The sequence below is a fragment of the Apostichopus japonicus genome, chromosome 5, assembly GCF_037975245.1.
Source record: "Apostichopus japonicus isolate 1M-3 chromosome 5, ASM3797524v1, whole genome shotgun sequence".
Taxonomy (NCBI): Eukaryota; Metazoa; Echinodermata; class Holothuroidea; order Aspidochirotida; family Stichopodidae; genus Apostichopus; species Apostichopus japonicus.
In genome coordinates this window covers 5,609,109-5,635,485 of record NC_092565.1, presented here as the reverse complement: position 1 = coordinate 5,635,485, position 26,377 = coordinate 5,609,109, and the positions used below count along the sequence as shown (strand labels likewise).

The 26,377-nt window shown below is 36.1% G+C and overlaps 1 protein-coding gene across 5 annotated transcripts in view; it reads right to left on the bottom strand.

The window, feature by feature from the left end:
* The window catches only part of LOC139967437 (D(1) dopamine receptor-like), a 124,656-nt gene that overhangs the window by 65,448 nt on the left and 32,831 nt on the right, over positions 1-26,377 (bottom strand). Inside the window, exon 1 of one of the 5 annotated variants that reach the window (XM_071971222.1) lies at positions 24,326-24,434. The exons of 3 other annotated variants lie outside the window; for them this stretch is intronic. The gene's annotated coding sequence lies outside the window, so the exon portion shown is untranslated. Of the gene's footprint in view, positions 1-451; positions 889-24,325; positions 24,435-26,377 lie in introns of those variants that run through there. One more of the 5 variants, XM_071971223.1, reaches the window with a different exon arrangement.

Genomic DNA, 26,377 nt, shown 5'->3' with positions numbered 1-26,377 from the left:
GCATTTGTGACGATATCAACACTATTCTATCTTTCAAAATATGAAAAGAAAGAAGAAGCAGAAAAGAGAGAAATTAAAGGGTTCATACCCTATAGTGGGCACTATGACGTCACATACTAAATGACAACCCCGAGACATGGCATTTTAAACTTGGATAATTCTAACCCGGAATGATATTTTTCCTTGGCTTTTCGAAGGGTAGTGGTTCAACACATATAAATCTCTACCATATTTATAATGTCAATATGAAGGCTGGCTTTGTATCCCATTTAAATTAGGGGTAACTCTGAGGATGGTATACGGGCCCCCCTGTCTGCTAACTCGGCACTGCGTGTCAGTTCCGGAAGGCCTTTACCTAAATAAGTCCATTATACACGGTAAAAGATACAAACTTTTGGCTGTATATGTACACATGCATATGATACGGTAGTTACATACATGCTGTACTGACCTCGTTCAGGAATATTAGCCTCAGTCAGCGATAACGACTCGAAATAATTCATGCGTAACACAAGATGCAAGAGGAAATTTGACCTCCCTCTCCGGTCTTTGCGTAAATAAATTCAGAATTGACTGTAGTTTTTGCGTCGGCCAAAGTATCTCGCCTCCTTTTCCTTTTTTTTTCCTTTCGAATAGTACAAAGCCGGTTCAGATATTTAATACTTGTTGGCCTACTGGTTGCGTTCACTTCTATATTCAATCTTGACGATCACACGATCTTCTATATGCGAATTACACGCAAGACTGTTAGATGCCTAAGTTCGTCGATGGTTGACAAACAGCCCTATTTAATTACCATTTGGTAAGGGTATGTGTTACAATAATGGCTTTTAATGAGGCCAATACTGTGCAAGGAACACATTGCATGTCTCGAACACAGTTCAATTTAATCTTACACCTCAGTTATATATAGAGTGCTTACAGACGGGATCACCTGGTAAGAAACGGTGTGAAAGTTCCATAGAGAACTACTATAGAACTGCATATGCCTGCAAATACCCGGTATTGTATAGTGCGCCTGGACTGCTTGCAGTATTTTAGGAATAACTTTTCGGTTGTTCATGGTGTTAATTTTTGGGCGGACAATACACCAGCGAGTATAAGGCATAGGTACTTACCTACAAAGTGAGGGCGCTTGTGAGCGCCGTGACAGGCTCAGAATAAGTTGGCTACGCAGCTAGCCTCTGAAACTGCAAATGTACAGAGACTGATATGAAACTTTAAGTTTCAACGTCCAGTCATGTAGGTATCGATCACTTGGCAAGTAATGCCAATACTGTAGCGCGCACGCGCACTACAAGAAATATCGGTAAATCAGAGGTGATGAGGAATCGGTAAGACTGATATTTCCATCATGTTTCAACGTCGAATGGTGTCAGGGGAAATGAGTAACATTTTAACTCAGGTACGCAACATTGACCGATAGTACTTTGACTCAAGGCAGTGAATGTATATCACGTTATTGTGTATGTGTCGATATTTGGGTCACTGTGACAAATACCAAACAAAACCCCCGTATGTTTTCTAAAACCAATCCAAGCTTACCGCAAAATTTTGTCTTCATGTAAGGTATCTCCAAGGGGCCATCGGGCCCGCTAAAGGGGATCTGGAAGGAGATACTGCTGCTGTCTGCTTTAACCATACCTATTGCTACGGTAATACAGTAATATGAATCTAAGAGACTGACTTCGGTCAGCTTGCGGCTTTGATAAGCCAATGAGGCTTCTTCGCCAGTTCCTGCTTGCTGAAGGATCTAAACTACATACAAACATACAATATATTTGATTCTTTTACACGTTAAAAATTCTCTGTTCAGGGAAGAAGACAGAAATGTTTTGAATTAATAGACACCATTTCTCTATATTCCCCCCTTTCTCCACTACTACCGTGCAGAAAACTTTGGAATATATTTTACTCTGTAAATTGTCAACGTTACCAAAATTCAAGCTGATTCGGAAAACGACGTGGTTCGAATAAGGCCAATTATAGTACTAAACAATATACACATAATACAAGCGAAGGTTTCCAAACACACTACTGCTTTCAAATGTAGTAGTAGCAGGTTTGAATCTCTGCGTGCTGACGCCTCCCCTCCCCCCTCCACCCCCGCCCTACTCGACCCCTCACTAAATCCCGTTATCCCTTCTCCTCCATTTATCTCTTTGGTATTTCATCCACTCCCCCATAAAGAGTTGCGTTCATCGTCCTTACAGGAGGAAAGTTGATTGCAAGGCGCATCTGTTGACACAGTTGCTTTGCAATTGATCTCATCTTTTTCCACCACCGAAGAAGTTATCATAGCTAATGGTGGCGCGAATCTGTATTACATAACCTATCGATTATCCTAATCCTATTTCCTTATACCTGGATTTCACGGGGATTCGGCGCTTCTCGGGAACGACAAAAGAGACGTGACCTTGCTTGTCACAACTGGCTATACTCTGTATTCGGTTTAAGTGACTGGTATGATGGAGTCAAGCATGAGTGGATACGGTATAGCTTTTATTGTTTGTTATAACTACCAGACGTGAATAGCGAAAACCCACGTGTCGAGTATATGGTGTCAATTATCATATCAATAATGAAACGATTAAATCTATTCATGCAGTAATTATTCTTTCCTGCCCCATAACATGTCGCAAAGAAAAAACAATATCATAAAATTCTCCAGAATCGCCCCCCCCCCCCCCCCACCGAGTTAAAGTACAGATCCAGAATCGCCCTATATCTATATCTATATATATATATATATATATATATATATATATACATATATATATATACTTGTTAGCGACGGGAACAAGTATCTTTCATGCCATGTGATCGTATCTTTATATAAGCCTATTTGTGGCCTAATGAGAAATTTAATAGTGCTATCAATTAGTAATCAGACACCATCTGTTTGTTATAGGAATTATAAGAAGGGAACGGGTGAGGGGGAGGGGGTTGGGGGAGGGGGAGGGGAGATGGACTTTAGATTTCTCAATTAAGCAATGATATGAACTGCAATTTTTTTTTTCATGAGAGTGTCTGCCCTTAATTGAACACGTCCCAAAGCAGATTAAAACATGTGACATTTTCTTTTTGCTGTCACCCTGATAACGACGTATATTAAATCTAGGGTAATATACCACGAAGGGCACACCATACCTGTCCTTGATATATATATAACAAAAAACAAAACAAAAAAAAAAAAAATACGTAAGCGAACTCGATCGATGAACCATTTACATATCCTTTGTTACCCATGGCAACAGCTATACTTAACAATATTTTCTGATGGCCTCTTTTGATAACAAGCAATTTACAAGAAAGAAAGGAAAAAAGTCACAATGTAGTTTGAATGTGAATATCTGAAAAAAAGTTAGCTGTTACAAATAATAGAAAGGAGTATTATTTCACTTTTGCAATTTTTTATCTGCTAATATCACCAATCTAGATTAAAAGCAAATTGGGTGAGGGACCGGAGTATGAAGGATGACAGGGGTACAACACAGACCTACTTCTGATATATGTCAAGTTTTATCGGATGATAATATGAAAATATGAAATATCTATACGTGGAGTTGTAAATCTTTACAAGCCTCTCTCATCTGAAACCATGAAATATCATCTTCGTCAGTATGAAAGTATCATAGAATAAACTATAAAAATTCATGAAAATCATCTTCAAAGAATTCATTAATTATTCACATTCATTTTAAACGTCTCATGGAAATATGATAGGTCCCGTGCTATCCAATTCTAGATTTGTCAATTAGTACACAATATTATGAAACTATTAGGTTACAGACAGACAGACAGACGGACAGACAACAGGTCGATGATAACAATCAAGGGAAACAATCTGTATTGAGAAAGTTACCTAGCAACCAGTAACATACCGATCTCTTTCACCGATATATAGTCTTTCTTTTCATATGTCAAAAGTGCTCCTTTCAAACATCAGGAATAAGGGATTTAAATCAGCCTCATCCCACCCGTACTCGTACTCATGCTGTTGTACAAGTATACTCATGCTGTTGTACACGTACTCATGCTGTTGTTCACGTGTCGTTGCACTCTTACTTATGATGTCAGTGTACTCGTACTTTTACTGTTGTACCCGTACTATTGTACTCGCATTCATGATTTGGTACTCGTACTCATGCGGTTGAACTCGTACTTTTACTGTTGTACTCCGCCGTATTCATGCAGTTGTACACGTACTCATGCTGTTGTACTCGTGTTGTTGTACTCATACTTATGATGTTGTACTCGTACTTATGTTGTACTCGTACTGTTGTCCCCGTACTATTGTACTCGTACTCACGCTGTTGAACTGGTACACGTACTCACGCTATTCAGTGGCGGATCCAGGATTTCGCCGAAGGGGGGCCCAGATGGGAAATGCCTAATCGTCGTCCTGGGGGAGGGGTCTAAGGGGAGTGGGTGCCCCCCTCCCCTTTGGGAAAATTTCACAAAATATGGAGGTCCTCGGTGCAATCTGGTGCTACTTTTCGTGAAAGTTTGGAGTAAAATTTATTTCCAATAAATCATGTATTCATGGTTTGCCGGGCATATATTAATTTGGCAATTTCGAGAAATGAGCTGGGATTTACGTCTTTGGGGAGTAGGTGGTGATGCAAATTACTTTTTACCAGGCTACTCCAGGCCATTTCATCTTGGATGCCCCCTTCCAGATGGAGACTATTGATGCAGTCAGAGTGCCCCTCTCACCTTCACTTTATCAGAATGATGGTGTACTCTTTTTGCAAATTTATTTTACAAAAAATTTCACGCACAGTGGCGTAGCTAGGATTTTTTGAGTGGGGGGGGGGGGCCATGGGGGGCTGTTCTTTCTTGTGGGGGGGGGGGCGGAGTTTACTATCTAAGCGGAGCGCCACCTTGGTTGGCGCGGAGCGTACAGAGAAAATTTGAGATTTCAGCACCCCCCAGATCGCAGGAGATGGCACCTGTGAGGCAAAATAGCAACCAAAAAGATGTGCAACTTTGGTGACAGAAATGCAAAAAAAGTTTTTTCTCTTTCATGCTGACTGGCCTTGCCAACTCAGCCAGACTTTTAACTTGAGGGAAGTTGGCATCATTTGTCGTTTCAAGCTGTCAAGGCCTTTCTCCCAACTCAAACCCCTGTGGGCTACCGGTAGATTTGCAGGATATGCCCACATGTGGACTTAAATAGCATTAGAGGAAGGGGGTGGAAGACTAACACGCATCGATGTTTCGGTAATGGTCCACATTGATGGCTCGGTGCTTATTAGGCCATTTATTGGGTTTCTTGAGGCAGCTGTCATCAGAATCTGGCTTTTTGTGCCAATCGATGACCGATAACATGTATTGGTATGTAAATTTCTTCTTCATATATCTAGCAACACTCTAAAAACAAATGAGTGGATTTCATTCCATTGGAGTGATCACTCGGCGCACTTCAAATTAAGAGTAAAATTTAACTCTATTGGAGTTAACCCTCACTCCTAATATGAGTGAATATAACTCTATTAGGAGTTAAGATTTACTCAAATGGAGTGGAAATTCACTCTTATACCGGAATGTGCTCAGTGATCACTCCCATGGAGTGAAATTCACCTATGTTTTTATCAGTACAGTACAGTGCATATCATCATAGACGTACGTACGTACGTACTACGTACGTTCGTATATCAGACGCACTCGATACCCACGATACGATACGGTCCTGGAGAAACTATTTCCACTCATCATTTTTTAAGGCGATACAGTAGTGAGTATTGAACAGGCACAGCCGCATGTTTGCAGGAAATTCAGAATTCCCAATATTTTATATCTCTACCAGTAGTGAAAATCATGTTTCGACAGTTTCGTGGACATAAAAAGTTGTTTTGTGGAATATTCAATGACATATCAGGGGCGGATGCAGGATTTGTGACGGGGGGGGGGTCTGACTGGTCCAGCCGCGCCTGAACGTAAGAATATCTAAGCGGAGCGCCATCATTGGTTGGCGCGGAGCGTACAAGAAAATTTTTGGCTTTACAAACCCCCCAGATGGCCGGAAACGGCACTTCCCGAGTATTCTAAGCAGCATGTACCTAGCCTGAAAATATGGATCTCATGTCTGCAATTTCAGGCCCCCCGTAGCTACGCCACTGATCACGCATGGGGCACTTTCCCTCGAGCGCGGTAAAAAAAAAAAAAAAAAAAAAATCAGGATTTTCAAAAAGGGGGGGCCCGGGCCCCCGGCCCCCCCTGGATCCGCCCCTGCTATTGTACACGTACTCACGCTGTTGTACTCGTACTCATGCTGTTGTACTCTTGTTGTTGTACATGTACTTATGATGTTGTACTCGTACCTATGATTTTGTACTCGTACTCTTACTGTTGTACCCGATCTATTGTACTCGTAACCACGCTGTTGTACTCCTGATACTACTACCTACCAGGCTTGCAGTGAGTACAGTACTCATACATTTATTAGTTATACCTGTACTCGCAGTCATGAAATTTGTACTCGTTCTTGTGGCTTCTGGATATCTTATATATTTACTAATTCAAAGGTTAACTGTTCGTTAACACCCGCGCTTAGAGCGTTTTACTCGAACCTATGTACTCATACGAAGGGAAATTCGAATTGTAACTCATGTTAATGTACTCATGTTATTGTACTCAATGCTGCTGTACTCACCAAGGGGACTTTTACCTTTACTCGTACACTACACACCTGACAAGATACATACACAGCGAGGACTATGTCACTGCATACATTGCCATGCCTTTCATACATATCCATGTCTTACAAATAATGTGCAGCGACAGCCATATCCTTGGGAATTTATCCCTGGATTTCATTTTAAAATTGAATAATTTTTATAATCCATTAGTCTTAATTGATCAATGATTCGGTGATCAAATCGCCCGGAATTTATAAACAATGTAGCAAGTTTGCGGAAACACAAACTGAACGTGTACTGCAACTGTTTGATGAAGACTTGTTTAAATTGTCAGCCATTTTGTTTATTTTATAAACTGTCGTCTCGACCAAAAGAGAGCATTAGTATTCCATTCATCATGACGTTATCAGAATTATTAACACACAAAGTTCTAACCTTGAGTATAATTATTAATGTATTAAATGTGCATAATTTTGAAATTTCATAATTTCAAGTTATTTTACGCTTAAGGTGTATATACTGTACAAACGATTGCACCAATTCGTGAGAAGTGGATGATATAGTGTACACATAAACGATTGACAACGCTGGAGGAGGGGACGGAAGGGTTGGAGGTGGTGGTGAGGACCATTTTAATACCATATGATGTATAACCCCGAAATTCCATCTGAGGACCCTGAGTGGATGAAGGTGTATGCTATATTCCTATAATACAAGCACATCAAGTCAAAAGAAGTTTTATTTTGTCAATTCACCTTTGAAGTTGTAACTGTCAATTCGAAATAGTTACGAAGAGTTCACACCGTTTATTCTTCTTTTTTTTTGCTGAATGCCACTGGTTTTTTAACCAATTACTTACATTAAAAATTAACTTATATCGTACAATTTTACGTTCAAACTGAGGATAAGTTTGTTTAAGTTTGCAACTCTTAAATTGACTAATGACAGTCAAAATAATTGATTAAACTTGTGAAACTTCAAACATTTAAGTAAAGCGTATAGTGATCTGTCTGTAAATCGGGGAGTTTCACATAGCTCTCCCACATGAGTCCTCTATATTAAGAAAACCTTTCCGATGGCAGCATATATATATCTGCCCTCCCACAACACCCCCCCCCCCAAAAAAAAAGTTACAAGGTGAGAACAGATTTTCGTCTAATCTCAGTATCTTCTCCTACCGACGTATCAAGTGCCCTGCGGTATAATGAACCGGGTTGATGCAATTAGCGATTGTATCATTTACTACTAATTCGGAACGGGTCAAAGGTCGAAAAAGACAAAAAGCGTTTCCAAATTCCTGACTTGACAAGCAGGAGAGGCAAACTTTGCGGCGGCCCGACCCTGTCAGTATTATATCACAATGTCAAAGTTATCAAAGTGCGATAAGAGCAAACGGTCAGCGATCAATAAACACGATTAAGGTTGAAAAGTTCATATGTTTGTGTCCATCCCCCCGTCAGTATACCTTTCCATGGCTACTGTGTAATAAATAATTAATGCGTCTAAGAATCGTTGACATCAATTCTATGAATAAGGAACTTCAAACTTGTAAAGTGTCAAAAAACATGACGTTTGTCCCTCACACTGGCATATTTAACTGGATTTAGTGTGTTAGTTTGACCTAATTACTTAGCCGGTGGTTTGTTTACTCTTATGCGAACCTTTCAGCTTTTGCTTGTTGTGTGCTCACGCAGTTGTCGATTTGTGTAATTGCAAAATTCTGAGCGGTAAAGCCCCGTCCGTTGAAGTCTTGTCAAAATGACACGAGTATAGCAGCAGACCCTTAAGGTGTGAACATTCTCGTCTGCAGTTCAATTACATGATCTGATCACTGAATGACTGGTTAAAAACGGTCAAAGTATTTCTTCTTAAATCTGTTTGTCGATCCCGTTATATCGTATTAAAACTAGAGAAAAGTAAAATTTATTATATGTTTCCAACAAGTTATATAAAACTTGTGTATAATTTCACATTATGATATCATATCACAAGCAAAATGTCACAGAGTATTAAATCACAAACATAATGTCTTATGTCTTATCATAGCACCAGCATATTATATTATCATAGCACTCGTATATAATATCGCATAGGCTATAAATAGGATATCCGTCACATAATGTCACATTATATTGTCCTACCACTCGTATAAAGTGACATAGCATCATATCACTCATATGGTCTCATGTCACGCGTACATAATGCCATATATTATCATATCACCAGTTTAATAAGTTCAAATAGTGTCATCTCACCCGTATAATGTCACATATAGCAACACATCACTCGAATGTAATCGTCGCAAAGTGTCATATCACTCACATTATACGAGTCACTCCAAGATTAATGTAGTATGTCGTCCAGTTACAGAGAGACTGATTTCGGTCAGCTTGCGGCTTTGATAAGCCAATGAGGCTTCTTCGCGTGTTCCTGCTTGCAGGAGGATCTAAAATACATACATACAGTATGTCACATTGTACTATAGTATCGTATGCTCGTATAACGTCACATATTGTCGTATCAATCGTATAGTGACATACATAATGTGTCATATAGTATAAACTCACATAATCCATCCACTTCTCATTAGTTGATCCTTTCAAGTAATTTCAAGTATTTGTATGAATATGTATCAACATATTTCACTTTATAAGAGAATGGTGGAATACGCTGTTATAAATGGCCTTGATCGTGTATGCAGTCCATACCCGATTACCTGTTTATCCAATGACCAAATAGGGCAAGTTTATACTAGAGGGACCAAACGTTAATGGGCTCTTTAATGATCAGTTACACCCGCGAACACTGCAGTTATACGCAAGATATATCATTTCTCTGTATTCGGACTTCCAGGCAAGGAACAGCAACTTTCTACTTTCGGACTGAGCATACAAAACAATTAGGAGAGGGGTAGGGAAAGGAGGGGGAGTTTGGGGTGGGGGTTAATTAGTCATTTGTTACATTAAGGTCCAGATGGTATATAACTCATATGGTATTACATACATAGTGATAATAGCAACATCGTTCTTGTGCCTATCAATGCGTAAATATATAGACAACTACCTATTTGTGTCCGTCTGCTCTGAAAAGTTCGAGGTTTTTAAGATTATCCGTAAAAATGATTGATATTCAATCTTATAATGGACTCTCTGAGCGGATTTGATCGTCCGTATTGAGCCGTTACAATATGTCACGTGATCAAGACGGCGTGAAGGATTTTGTGGAATTGTGCAAAGACCATTGAAACCAACACCTGACAAGAATGCACTGAACTGTATATTGTGTTGCACTTTGCCAAACATTATAGAGGTATACAAATGGTCATATTGAATGGTCATATATAACATGATAAATTAGTTACAGAATAACGTCGACAAATTGTTTGAAAACTCTTGTAATGAGAGAAAGACAAATATCAAGATGATACCCCCTATGAGTGCATGGTTTAAGATATATATGAACATATAGTACAGTTGTTTTAATGTTTAATGTACTACCGTACGTTGCAGATATCACTTGAAGTTTTCGATCGTCTTAGAAAAGAGGGAGAGCTCTAGTATCCGTAAAGATTTTTATAAGATAACATTTCTTCTTTCTTTTTCTTTTCTTGCAGAATGATATGTTACTCTAATCCATTTTGCTGGTAACGTGCTGTCGTTTAACGCTTTTACCATCATCTTTTGAACCATGTTAAACCCTATAGTATAAGCCATTTCTTAAACGTGAATCTAATTAAATCTTTCATTTCATAAATCTACCTGCATGAGTACCGAATTATTTATAATAAAAGTGTTCTTTTTCTCAATGATATATATATATATATAAAATAAAAATATATCAAGATATACAAGTTGTCACGGCTGAATTCTACTAACATGATACAAACACTTTAGTTCAGATCCTCGAGGCTTTCGCAAATGTTTCAAATATTTCTTCATTTATATGCAAATTGCGGTCGATGACGTACCCGTAACCTAAATCGATTTATTACAATCATTCTCCCTGAAGCAGGCATGCATAAAATAATGTATAATCATATTCTAAAATCTGTAACAGAGGGTGTATGACCATCAGGTTGTATATGAGCAAAACTAGATGGAAATCGGCGGCACGGAATTGCTTTGTTTCTTTATCCGTTGAACATACTATAACATAAAACCACCTTTTAACTACAAAACTAAGACAGGCAAGGGAGTTGTTTAAAGCTAAAACTCTCTGGTCAGCACCCTCCACCCCTCTCCCCCTCCCCGTTCTCATCTTGCTTATATAACACCCCTCCCCCTCCGACAACCTACATCTCGCTTACACTACCCATATTCTCATCCTTCTTCCCTTATTCTCACTCACTCCAACCAAGAATGGCTTAAATAAATGTTTCATTGGAAAAGTATAAATTCATAATATCACGATTTAAACAGCACTGTACTCATCCAGTTCTCTTAACTGCTTAGTATAAGACTAGGCTTCTATATATATTTATAGTCATGGTTTATTTGGTTCTAATTCCATCAATGCAAATTACACTTATCTAACGTCATACTTTCATTGTGTTACATTTTGTACTGCTGACGAAGGTCCCAGGGGGACTGAAAATGCCACTACATATTCTAAATCATTACTCCTTATTTGTCAATTATGAGTCATATCTTATTACTCTGGTTTTCTCGATTAATATATATATATATATACATGTAAACATGTAAATATATATATATATATATATATATATATATATGTATATATATATATATATATGTATATATGTATATATATATATATACATATATATATGTATATGTATATGTATATATATATGTATATGTATATGTATATATATATATATATATACATATATATATATATTTATATAAATATATATATATATATATATATAGGCCTAAAAGTTTCAAGTAATATCAAATAATCGCTTTCACACCTCTAGTTAGGTTCAGGCCTTCGTTTGTGGCATACTGTGTGACAGGTGTTACACACGCTACACATGACTACCTTTCCTTTACACGTTATTTATAATACATTGTTATTGCATAACAATGCTGTAGCTAACCACCATATCCATCATTCCAGTGCTCACGCAACCGTTAAACAACTGTATTTTACAGGAAGGTACATCAACGTGTTTTTCTGGTTCAAGGGCGTATAGTTTATAGAGAGTCCTTGAACTACCATCATGCGACTTTTGCATATTTTAGAGCTCTTAATTTACGAATCTGTCCCACAAAATCCTCATCCAAGAGCAATCGTTACTTCACAACCACATCAGCTCGTCTTAGGGGTCTTTCCCTTTTGAAATCATTTTTGTAAATCAAATGTCTATTGTTTTAATGAAGAGGAAGTCGGAGGTTACCATTAGTGTCATTATTGCAAGTATTGGTATAACGTATAGTTGGGATATTTCCGTGACCTCGAACTACTTTTGGGTTATCTCGATGTATAATCGAAGTTTAGAACTTTTTCCTGTTGTATACCTATTAGCATATGTTAGTGAAAAGCATCAGGTATGTGACGTCAAAACTACACGTCCACAAGATAACGAAAGAAAGGGGAACTGGGACGGCGAGTTGGGTCATGGGAGGGGGGGGGGGGGTGTCATGCCTTATGAATATACCTTGTCCCATCCATACAGTAATGTCTTTCTCCTGACTGCTTTCTATCTAAAATGAAATTACCAAATTGAAAACATACGAAATAACATGACGAACTTGAGAGAGACATTACATCATACAGTCCAACATTAGGCAGGTCCCGTACAAGTCGTACATCGACCAGGTATTTTTGATTATATATTTTATTTATACTTTCTTGTTTTGTTTTGAGAAGAATGGAAGTCGATAGGATACAAAGAGGATTTCCCAGGGAGCATTAATCTTTACTGTCTTATTTGTCAAGTTCTTCGTAATATCGAGAGATTTATGCTAATCCCGTCACGTGCAACAGTATACGGTCTGGACGAATGTAAGCAGGAGACATTGACATATGTAATGTACTGACGTATGCAAAGAAGTATTATCCTCCCCCAATCACCCTCCCCGAGGCAGTCTCCCAGTCTTCATGCCCCACTCTCAGTTTCGCCCAGAACTCTATAATTACTTCTCTTTTGGCATACTTCTAGACGCAAACAACTCTGTTCATTTGATATGTATATATATATATATATATATATATATATATATATATATATATATATATCAGACGTTAACGTATATAACTGCCATGAACTTGAAAGCGCCTTAAAAAGTCCACATGTACACACTGCGCAGTCGCAATCATCACCATAGAAACTGATTACTATATTTACCAATCACAGAGATTTCCCACAAGCGAATTAATCAACAATACTCAAATTTAACACATCGCCGGTGGTACAGTAAAAAGAAAAAACATCCTGGCAAATAGAGTAGAGAAACCCTACAGCTAATCTCATAAATTTACTTAAATCATTTTATTTTGTTTCATCTGTTTTTTATAAAGAGGTTGTTCACTCCTTCTGAAAAAACCTTGATGGTCTTTAGAGACAAAATATGCCAACGTTTCCTACGGGAAGATAAAACTGATCAGACTTGGTCACTGGGGTAATCCCCATCTTTTCTGTTCACGCATCGGTCTATGTTTTTTTAATTTCTTCCAAAGAGATTCGTTTTCATTTAGAGGGCAAATCAATATTCAAACCCAGAAGCAATTACCACTGATAACACGTACACGAGTTGGTACTTTAACGTCTTATAAATGGAGATTGAAGGTGTTGGTATAAGCTCTTATGTCTCTTTAGATAACACTATGATTATATAGAACAAACTCATGAAGTGGACCGATGTTAGAAATTAGGTTTTTGCTAACATGAAAACGGGATTCGTCGCCGTTATCGCCTATATGTACTAATAGAATTGCAACACTGTTTTTTGGTTTCTTTGAACATATAATAGATTTTACTACTTTCGAAATTTTCTTACAATATATTTAGAAATAATAGAAGAAATGTCGTACTTATTTATCCCCAATTGCTGATAGATTTGTGATATTTACAGATTTGTAATTGCAGTTGCCAAACTACCTTCCCTTTTCTTCTCAGGAACCGTCACTCAAAAAGACATAATCACGACATGGAAATGAACTTCTACAACATATTATCATACGAAACTGAGTCCATTCTCTATTATGATACAAAGTGAAGTACGAAAAGCCATAGTTGCTATATATTTGAATTACGACCTTCCTAACCGGTTTCAAACCTCTGGACATGCAATCAGCGCCCATAGCCTATAGTGGTTAGGTTTCAATTATATATATTCATTTGCCTTTGTCGTTTACCTCCATTTCATTAACATAAAGTCTCTTCAAAGTATCTCTTTCGAAATCCGGCTTTAGGAATCACAAATGATTTCGAGTTGGTTAGCATCATGTTTGATCTCTTAGAGTAAGGCAAAATATGTCACCAAAAACATAACTATATATAGTATTGTTCGATACATGTGGCGGGCGCCTGCAGTGGAATTACGACCTTCCTTACCGGTTTCGAACCTCTGGACATACAATCAGCGTCCATAGTCTAGTGGTTAGGGTGTCCGCGTACAAAGCGGGAGGCCTGGGTTCGAATCCCGGTGGAGGCTGGAAGTTTTGTCACTGTTCTTGATTTTCCAACTCATTACGATTTTCAATTATATATATATATATATATATAAATATATCTAAAGTTCACTTAAGTTCTTAATATCTTTATTGATAGATGTTTCAAACCGTTATAGTCAACGTTCACAATGTGTTGTAGGGGTTTTAACGGATTGTGCCGTTTTGAGCATATATCTAACAACCTTTAAGAGCGTTATATGTATATTCCCCATAATGTGAACATGATGCCATCGCATGACGGAGAGAGATTTGCTTGGATTTAAAGCTAAAAATCAGCAGATATTAATCCCAAATAAAGATGTTCACGTCAAGGTCAGTTCACTCCCAAATCACATTACACTTACACTATGGATGATAAGAATATACTTGGCCGCGACACTATGCTTCGCGTCACTGACTGCCGACACAGAATCGTTTCGGACAGATCAAGGTCACAGTAACATAATCTATACACGAACACATTTTCTGTGTTTTTTGTCTCCTCTGATAAAGTTTTGATATTGAATGAAAAAATGCCCGTAGCTGCCAATAAAGCTAGGCGCAGGCATGGGGGTGCGGAAGAGGGGGGTCTGATTACTGTTAAAATTGTAGGCTATACGTCATGTCCAATGACTGTGCGTGATTGCTGGTTTCGCGCCATCCCACGCAACACGCGTCAATACACATTGTGGTCGACTCATAAAAGTCGTTGTTTCAAATTTCGAAAACAAGAATTTATGTATAGTCGAAATTTGACTACGAAATCTGGTCAATTAACTTATAAATAAAGTTACCCCAAACTTGATCTTCTATAGTGGTTGCAAATCGGATACATCGAATCTGTCATGGCGAAGGAGACAGTGGGACGAAGTGGGGGATGGGTTGCTTTATTTCTGTTGTTTCGGATATTACATTTGTAGACAATTAGTCTATTGTTTTGTTATCAACTTTTGAGAACGAGGAACCGTTTTATTTCCGATTTATTAGAGCAGTTCCTCTCATCCGCTTCTACCCCTCCCCCTATCCCCTCCCATTAAATAGCAAGCCATTGTCTCCTTACAAGCATAATATGGCCACTCCCTACGAATAACTTTCATGTAACTCAACTCCCAAACTGATTCTTCATTGCAACTGTCATAAAATTGCTTTCATCAATCTTGACAGTTTCCCGAACAAACCTTTTTTTTGAAATATGAGCTAGAATTGTTGGGTGCGTGTTGTCATCTGCCTTCAACACAACTTGTTTTTCTTTCAACTTCTCAATTTTTTCTCTATGATTTTGATAAACCCCGCCTTGTCAATTTAAGATAACCCATGTCTTGTTCGTAAGATGTACCTTCAGGGTGTATCCATAGAGACTGTCACGCGGTGGCTAAGTTGGAAGTGCACTGGAGTTACGAAAGTGACGTCACCAATGCCGTGTACAAATTAATAGAAGGTAATTACTCCTCGTGGGTTCACTGAGTGATTTTAAATTCGCTTTGACGTACACTCCAATCCTAGTATTTCAAAAATACCCTTTAAGGCTATTATGTAGGTTAAAACATCGCTTGTACTGTCTTCTGAAGATGACAATTACAAACTATAAACGATGCCGTATATAGAGAGACAGCAGCTCTCGGTCGATAACCAAGGTATGGGTTTAAATGACAATAGATATAAAATGACGATGTCAATTATCAGCCAATCAGTATATGTTATGTTGTCTACCTTCTTTAATTGATGGAGTCTCAGATAATGTGCAAAACAAACTTAAAAAAATGTTACTGAAAAGCAATCCGCACTGATATTAGTTTATATATTGGTAAGTAAACATTTTTTTTATTTATTATTATCTAACTTCAGTCCTCAAACATTTGCATTAAAATGTTGTACTTTCGACAAGCGTGAACACATGACCACATTCCCTTATGCACATCGGTTTGGGTTGAGGTTGAGAAAAAATTCTGGTCATTGTGACTTCTCTTTAGGTGTATTGATTTCAGATTGGATTATCTCATATTTAACGTTATTCCTATTGATTTATGAGCGACCTTAGTCGCTGCAGCTGCACGATAATGAGTAAATGTCAAGACTTTTAGGAAATAAACAAACACGTTTCTTCCTGCCCTAAGGAAAATCTCGACAGTTATAGTGTATATACAAACACATCGTAAGCAACAGTTATACATACATACAACTAACTGAAAAGGGGCCTTTTAGTTAATGTATACGTGATATTACAGCTCTGCCTAAACTGATGTATTGTTAGGATTGTCATTACAGAAAGAAAACAAGTTAAACTATAGGACAACCAAAACACAAATACATACACACATAAACGCACACACACAGAACAACAGCAATGTCAATCGAGATTATGCCCTCACATCTAAACTAAAGACTACGCCCCCCCCCCCCACCCTACGGCCACACCCACCACCACCGTCCAATGTATAGTAAAACAAATATTAAATCAAACCGAAGAAGTTGTACATGTATATAGGTGAATCGGTTGGTATAGGCAATTCCTGAAGCCCAAACGACTACCACTATATGCTGAAATATTAAGAGGCGACTCATAGACAACTTTGTATCTCTCTGTCTTGTTTTTTTTTTTTGTTGTTGTTGTTGTATAAATGCAACTTAAACCACCCGTTGTATCCTGGTACATATTTTTCTTGACATTTTGGTATAACTCGTTGAATAACTTCATTGGCCTACTACAGCTATTGCAGTCACAGAAACGTATCATTTTATTATTTCATATTTTATCTCATTTGTGTGTGTATGTGTTTGCTTGTTTTTTTGGTTGTTTGTTTGTGTGTTCGTTTTGTCTGCGCCTGCAACAACAAACGGTGTAGATTATAAATACTTTACCTTGGAGTAAAGACTATCATTGGACTCTACGTCTTCATTGAATAAATTTGGCCAAGTCGCCATGTGGAATAGAATCAATTATTAAAAAGATGGTTCATTTACTTTGCTGTCAGTTTACCTAACCCATGTGCACTTCGAATGGAAGGTTGTAAGTGACATTGACAGAATGTTTTTGGGCTTTTTAATAAGTGAGGAACGATTTGATCCAATAATGACATTTTATCGTTTCCTATCCCTCTATATGAGTGACATTATGGCAGTATACGGTAACACTGATTAGATAAATTGCCCATTAAGTCACTCAGCTTGGCATATGCTGTACTTTAGATTTCAGTTATAGCTATATAGCGACATACACGTAACCTATATTGAATTCGCCACAGATTAAATTAAGTCAAGGTTTGGTAAATGTCGAAATCACGAGCCATTCTAGAAAAGACATGCGCTTATGATAACAATCTGTACGTCTCTAGAGGTTTAAAGCCTCATTAAAAATTACGGGCACACAAAACATAAACATGCATAATATAAACAGAACAGTGTATATATATATATATATATATATATATATATATATATATATATATATATATCTATATATAGACATATATATATATATATAGACATATATATATATAGACATATATATATATGTATATAAACATATATATATATATAAACACAATGTATATATACATACATATATATGATGTAACTGCACACTGCATTCCGGTTAGTTCGGTCCAGATCATAACTTAATATCATTGAATACCATCTACAACGTTGACACTAAGGGCCGTTTGGGGTTCGTTAGCCATAATAAAGTGTAAGTTTCTGCAAAGGAGGTCCCTTTGTAATTCACAGCTGGGTGAGGCCAGCTCGCGGCGGTTCCTATTTCCAATCTATTAATATTTACCTTAAAGTAACAGTGCGAAAGTTGAAGAAAATAATCTTATGAATGCTTTAATAACAACTTGCACAGAGTATATATGTAACGTCGTTTATGTTACATGCCAGTTTGTAAATAACGGATTTTGAACACATTCAAAACCTGCTTAGTTAGGCACGAATTTTGTGGCTAGTTTTATAATTTGCAGAGACAGAAAACTTCAATCATATATTATTAAATGAAGTTTTCTCCCAGCTAATAATCTCTGACCGCAGGAAAGTTTTTGAGGGCCAATAGTATAGCTACAAATTAAAAGTAACCTTTACAATCGATATATTTGCCATCATTTTTTTCAGATTCTTATTAAAAATATGACATTTCAATCTATTTAGATTTCGTCTCTACTTACAAACCAATAAACACTAAATATAAAAGATTCAATCAAGTTTCAATCTATGGAATTAATAGAGCATGAAAAAAATATGTTGAATTGAAAATATTATTTATTTTCATGATCACATATTCCTCCAGGTATACACAAATTAAGTGAGGTTATATCAAAGCTGTAATGCGTGAGTAAATATCTATACGCGTTGCTGCTCTTAGGCAATGAACCGACTTTAGTTGCTTGATAATAGTTTCATTAATTCTTCACTTAAAAAATGATTTATTTTTTCGTTTTGGCATTTCGAACAAGAAATATCGCAGGAAAGGAAATTTCACATGCATGTCAGATCACATCAAATCTATTTCATTAAAGTTATAAACATATTACGCAATAGAATTAAAGCTAGATTTTACAAGTTCATTTATTTCGCCTTCTCTTTTTGTCTCCGCCGATTATCACGTTTCAATTTGAAGAATATAAGAACAAATGGGGATTGCTTTATCTGTTTACAACAAATGTTGATACATGTGGGCGGTGGGTGGGTAGGGGTTGGGGGAGGGGTGGGTGGGTGAGTTGGTGACGGTTGGTTTACACTGGAGGAGGTTGCAGGGGACGACTAACTCTTGTGTTACACAGACCAAGCACTCGTCCCTTATTTCTATATCACAAGGAGTATAATTTGATAACAACTAATTTGAACATTCGCTCAACGCAATGAATCTTGTTAAAATGAGTTCAACATTGATACTTAAAGTCAACATATCGCTTTAAGTATCCTCTGTTAGTCGTAATGTATAGACAGTGCGACTTATAAATATCCATTGCAATTGTCAGTGTGGTGTAATTTATTCATAGGTTCGATGCTTAATTAGATGTGATTGCGGTATTCGGACCAACAACCTTGAGTAGTCGCTTAAAATTAAACGTCTCCACTGTATAATTAACGTAGTGAAACGGTTGTAACATTAAGAGAAGACGCCGTATGTGTGTGTAAATTATATATATATATATATATATATATATATATATATATATATATATATATATATATATATATATATATATATATATATATATATATATATTTATATATATATTTTTACGGCGTCTTCTCTTATTGACTTTTAACGGACACAGTTAATAACTCTTTATACAACCCCTCAAAAGAGAGTCATTTTTGGTATCCAGGCTAATAGGTTAAAACGATTTCAAAAGATATAGATAACGAATTAGAAATTTGTTTGTTTCACTGTGGAATCGAGACACTTAAAATATCATGAAATTTTTGAGGCAGAGTAATTTTTTCTATTGCTGTCACCTTCCCATTTGGACAGTGAACGGAATCAGAATAAGGAGGTGGTAGGTTTGACAACTGATGACTTTGAAGATTAAATTAGTTCTCTCTGTGTGAAGGAGTAAATGCTTGTCACCCTATTAAGTTCTTTTTTTCTTCTTTTTTTTTGCCAACATTTATTTCAATATACTTTCCGCAAAGTAACGACAAATATTGTCTATTTTTCAAACAGACACAAGGAAATTGAAGCGGACAGGTATTACCTGCTACATTGTATGCAAAATTTAATAAATAAAGTCATCTTACATTAATCTTGTTACTCAAATAACATTCGGCTCCCGCCAATAGCAAACCTTAAAATATGCTACACGGAAGCGGCCCAGGAGAATTGTAATTACTTAAAATTGCTTTTCTACCTGTAATGCAAACTTAAATTTATACAGAAACTCATTCACATTTAAATTATCATATTGTAACTTTTTCTAGAAAATGGTAGTATTTGATGTGAAAGATGGGACAGTTCAATCGGGATGCTTTAGCATCACCCTCTGAAGCCGACAAGTGTTACCTTGTTGAGATATGAATTAAAATGATGATGACGATGATGATGACGAAGACGACGATGGTGATTATGATGACGATGACGATGACGATGATGATGATGGTGATGATGATATTGATGATGATGATGTTGATGACGATGACGATGATGATGACGATGACGGTGATGATGATGATGATAATGGTGGTGATGGTGATGATGACGATGACGATGGAGCTGATGACGACGATGACGATGACGATGGCGATGGCGATGGCGATGGCGATGGCGATGGCGATGGCGATGGCGATGGCGATGGCGATGGCGATGGCGATGGCGATGGCGATGACGATGACGATGACGATGACGATGACGATGACGATGACGATGACGATGACGATGACGATGACGATGACGATGACGATGACGATGGTGATGACGATGACGATGACGATGACGATGACGATGACGATGACGATGACGATGACGATGACGATGACGATGACGATGACGATGACGATGACGATGACGATGACGATGACGATGACGATGACGATGACGATGACGATGACGATGGTGGTGGTGGTGGTGGTGGTGGTGGTGGTGATGATGATGGTGATGATGATGATGAAAAAGACGATGATGCTGATGACGACTACTATGATGATGTTGATGATAATGGTGATGGTGATGGCGATGATGATGACGGGTTGCCATTGAAATTCTAATTGATTTCTCTGACCGTCTGACTTTACTATGACCAAAGTCACAGTCCAAAACTTTTTTTAATAACAATGATTAACTGACCGACGGACTAACTCACTGATGGATTGACGTACTGACTGACTGACTGACTGATGTGATACCCTTTCATCAACAGATTGTTTAACTTGGAACGATACTTGATGCATCATAATATGTAACACAGCGACCAGAAGGAAATCGTGTTGACTTTCATTTCTTTGAAAATCCCTTTAAAGCGTGTCTCAGTCACGTGACTTTGTATTTATACCTTTAGCATACACTTAACAGTTTAATAACACGTACCGCCTTAGTTATATTTGCGTTAGTTAAATTTTCATTAATCTCAAATTGGCGCTCAAGTTTCATTTCCTTCGTTGTCTGATTAATCGTTAAAAGGTGAATCCTGTTCTTGTCATGTTGTTTCTGTTATAAATCATCAGAATTCGTAAGACTGATTTTTTCTCCCTTTAATTAACCGTTAAAAGATACCCGGATTGATTAATCTGTTTCCTCGATTTCGCCGTCTATATATATATATATATATATATATATATATATATATATATATATATATGTATATATATATATATATATATTTACTGCAGGGTAAAATATAGCACATCACGCGTCAATTGTCAAGTTTATTTAGCAGTCTATTATTTCAGAATATATCATGCGATCCATATTTAGTTTAAAGCAGTACATAGTATCGTATTACATTAATTAACTTTCAGTTTTTTTTTTATTGGTATTTTTTTCATGTTCTTTGGATACAGAAATCCATAAAAAAAAATAGTTTACAAGCTTGAATAGCCAAGTTTCCTTTCAAACAATAATAGTAAAACTCGAACAGTTTCAAAAGGAAATTTAAGAAGTTGAGTTTTGTCTTGCATTTAATTCTTTAGTTAAATAGCCGGAAATTGTCGAGAAAATGCAAACAACGAATTTAACATGCCCCACAAAATTCACTCTCTATAATAAGAAAATCAATCGTTGTTAAAAGTCTTAAGTTGATTTAAGATAGTCTCTTCTGTTTTTATCAGTGAAATCTGTTATAAAAATCGAAGTCTGTTCAAAAAGGTTTTCAACAAAAGCATGTTTAATGTTATTTGCGGAAACAATGAATTGTAAAAGAAAATACCGATCCAGGTCCACAAAGATATTATCTTAGGATAAATGTGTCATTACTTTTATTCCTAATTAAGTTAGTGATGCGTCAATGAAGATACTGTTTTAAAACTGATATTCAACAGCTTATCGCTAATACATACAGGAGGATCTTGATTCTTGAACTCAACGTGTCTCAACAACATACTTAATATGAAATTGGTCCAAGCTTCCTTTCTTGAGATATCATGCTTAAAAGCAAGGCATCACATACACAACACTCATCCACCTGCATGACTACAAAGGTTACAATTATCATCGGAACCAAAAACTGATATTTCTATCAATATAGAAAATTTCTGGGGAACATTTCAACAACTGAGGCAGCTTTTAATTGAAATTTTAGGGGGAGGAATATGGATAGATGATTTGGAAGGAACTGCACAACAAGAAAATGTAATAAATTGACATACCTTCAATGTGAAAAAGGGCAACCTACTGTGGTGCAAAATGTAGACAATAATACAATATTTCAGCCATTGACTGCAAAATGAAAAGATTGTTTTTTGAAGCCTACCTAGATCGTATATGCTGCCTTCACACTATCACGTTCCCAGACATTTTTAAGGAACACACAAGATGACTGAATGTCCCAGTGAGGAAAATTTTCTCGAAGGTTGTAATTTTGCCCAAAGGTGACCATATTTGAATATCTAGCATATTTGAGGCCAAAACAGCATACCTTTATACAACCGTATCATTGTACTGAAATAAACGCAATTCAGAAAGCTACCGTAACTCCTATTGAAGTTCTCTTCTGTTATATTTTGTTCTGTTCTATGCTATTTTGCTTTGTTTCATATCCCGGGCAACGGCTTCTCTAAACAAAAAAAACTTCAACTTGCCAATATACAATCTCAATTGTTTAGATCAGTGTACCCAACGCCACATGTGTATATATATATATATATAAATACAAGTCAGAATTCATAAGAATCGTTACAGAACTTTACAAATTTATCAAAACGCCTGATGGCTGTCCTTAGGATTATATGCCTCCCTCGGAGATATACGGTCTCTATCTATGTATTGCTTTGTATGTTTCATAATATAGTAACTGCCATGGTCAATAAGACGTTAAATTTAAGAGACGGTAACACTGTAAGACGTGCCACGTTGAATACGAACTGTCCACGATGATAATTATATAACATCACGTCTCTCACAATTACGTTCAAATTTCAATTCTCTCCAGCTATTTCCTTCACTCGAAAATTGAACAATTTTTGCCTCTCTGGGACTAAACAAAAATGATTATGCTCTTGCCGCTAGTGTGTCTGAGTTTTAAGTTTCACGTCATGAACAAGAAAATTTAGAACGGAGGGAATTATCATCAAATTATTCCGAACTTCTTTCGGCGTTTTCTTTCCTTTCGTCAGTTCTTTTTTTCTGTTCTTTTTTATCACCATTGTTTGTAGCTTTTTCTTATATTTCCTTCTTTTTTCTCCTTATAGCTTTCAATAAAACAAGGCTGCTTCTCTTTCTACTGATTTACTTATAAATCTTTCTTATTTCACATTTGTAAATGGGAATATATCTTGCGGTCGAAAAGTAATCAGAATGTTTTTTGCTGTTCTCAGTTTATCTTTCCTTCAAAGTTTGGCGTTTCGTAGTCACGTGCTGATTCTTTATCTCACTGCTATTGAAGAGCCATATACCATTATAGAATGGGATATAGTCCCCCCCCCCTCTCCCCCATTCCACGAAAGTGGAAAGAATATAGATTTTGTTGAATGATATTGGTTCAACATCAACATTTTATATACATGTCATGTAGTTATAACTTTATTAGAACAACATACGTGACTTAATGAAGTTAATAATCTATTGAAAAATAGTTTCCACTAATTGTGCGGTGATGTTGTGTCTATATTTGAAGTCGTTTTTCACTGATGCAGTAGCGACATATCGAATTAAAATCTCTGCTTTATAATTATGTTTGGTCACTTGACCATTCCTTATAAAAAATAAATATAAAACGTTTCCCCCCTTGAATAAATATATTTTGGAATTTCAGAATTTCAGAGTGTATATATACAGAAAGGTATTGGAAATTAACAATAATCAAATCAAAAGGCTTTTTCTTTTAAAGTAATACATAATTAATAAATAAATAATAATAATAATAAATAATTAATAAATCATAATTAATATACACATTGCAAAAATCTCTTACCTCGTGAGGTCCCAGTTGATGAAATCCTTATCAAGAACTTCACCTCATTTCCTCAATCGCAATTAAGGTAATACTGGATGTCTTGTTGTGATCAACATGTTAAGGAAAACAACTTACTTCCCTATAAAGGTCACTTAGCCTAATAGGAATAGCTCAAGAAAACTTTGAGAAATTCCCCATAATAAACCAATTACATTGTGGCCCTAATTTAAAGTCAGCATTTCATCCAATCGCATATAACTTAAAGGCGTCGATGAAGTGGGACACGAAGGGGAACTATCACCTTGGCAAATTTCACACCCCTTTGTTAGTTTACACTCATTTTAGGTGTTGTCATATCATTTTATTTACTTAGGTAATGGTTTTATATACAAGACGTAGGCTGACATCCAGGGTTTCCAGTCCAACACAACAATCAGGGAGCTGAGAGACATAGTTCCTTGTATTTAAAGGCCACGCATATGTAGCAACCAGATTTGCGGTAAAGGTACAACAGCATTATATCGAGTACAAGAAGAAGTCCCCACGGTACGAGTACCCTAGTGCCTTTATTAGATTTTCAAAAGCCTCGAGTACGAATATATACAGTTATATATATTTATATGTATATATATATATATATATATATATATATATATATATATATATATATATATATATATATATATATATATATTTATATATATATATATATATATATATATATATATATATATATATATATATATATATATATTTATATATATATATATATATATATATATGTATATATATATATATAAATATATATATATATATCTATATGTATATATATATATATATATATATATCTGTGTATCTATATATCTATATATCGATTTATCTATATATCTATAGCCTATATCTATATATCTATATATCTATCTATATATATATATATATATATATATATATATATATATATATATATATATATATATAAATATATATATATATATATATATTTATATATATATTTATATATATATATATATAAATATATATATATATTTATATATATATTTATATATATATGTATATATATCATTTTGAGCCATTTTCTTTCTTTTCTCTCTTTCCTTTTATTTATGGTTTTATGGAAGGTTTTATCCCAGGGTCCTGTGTTGAAACGATACGATACATGAAGGCCTCAGAATGACCTCTTTCGCGGTTATTTTTAACTGTAACATGCTATGTAGTATTGTAGAGATTAGTTTACACATTTAGTTTTTAACTAAACGACTGGGCATAACAACCTATACCAGCATCCGTACTGTAACATACACTATGTAGTATTGTAGAGATTAGTTTACAATTGCAGTTTTAAACTAAACGACTGGTTAACCTATACCAGCATCCGTATCTCAAGTTAATACCAGTTGTATTATATTCATTACGAGGTCACCTTCCTAAAGATTCCTAGATTCTATTTTTTATAGAATATTTTCTGATTGATATGTAGAATCGCACATATCTCACGTACAATATCGTAACAATTGGATGTTTTTCAGTGAAGTATTCATGGTTTCAAAGGTGTGTTATCATATTTATCAACACGATCCAGTTTTTACTCTGGTGTAAAAAACAAAATAGATTTACAGTGTACTCACTGTATAAACCTCTGCAGTGTGATAACCATCTGTGTGAATCGGGTGATGGTGCTTCATTTTTTTCTTTTTTTCGTGTCACAAAAACGGTTGGTTGAAAGAAGATGATGCATGCTTCGGGTTGTTAAAGTCCTCTGTTACATGCCAAACAAGTGTACCTCTCTATATAAACTACCGTATTCTTTTCATATAATTTCCTCGTTCTGTGAAAGCTCATGCGTATCAAGATATGCTTGAAGGTGAATGAAATCAAACTTGATGCTTGGTATGATAATGATTCTTCAAAACTCCAACATACCTTTTGTTTTCCGCGTATATAGTTACTGTACGATTGATTAATTTAATAGCATCTATACTAAACCGTCGCTTCAACCAACAGGGACAGTAATTGACAACAATCTCTAATAATGGGGGATTTATGTTTCAC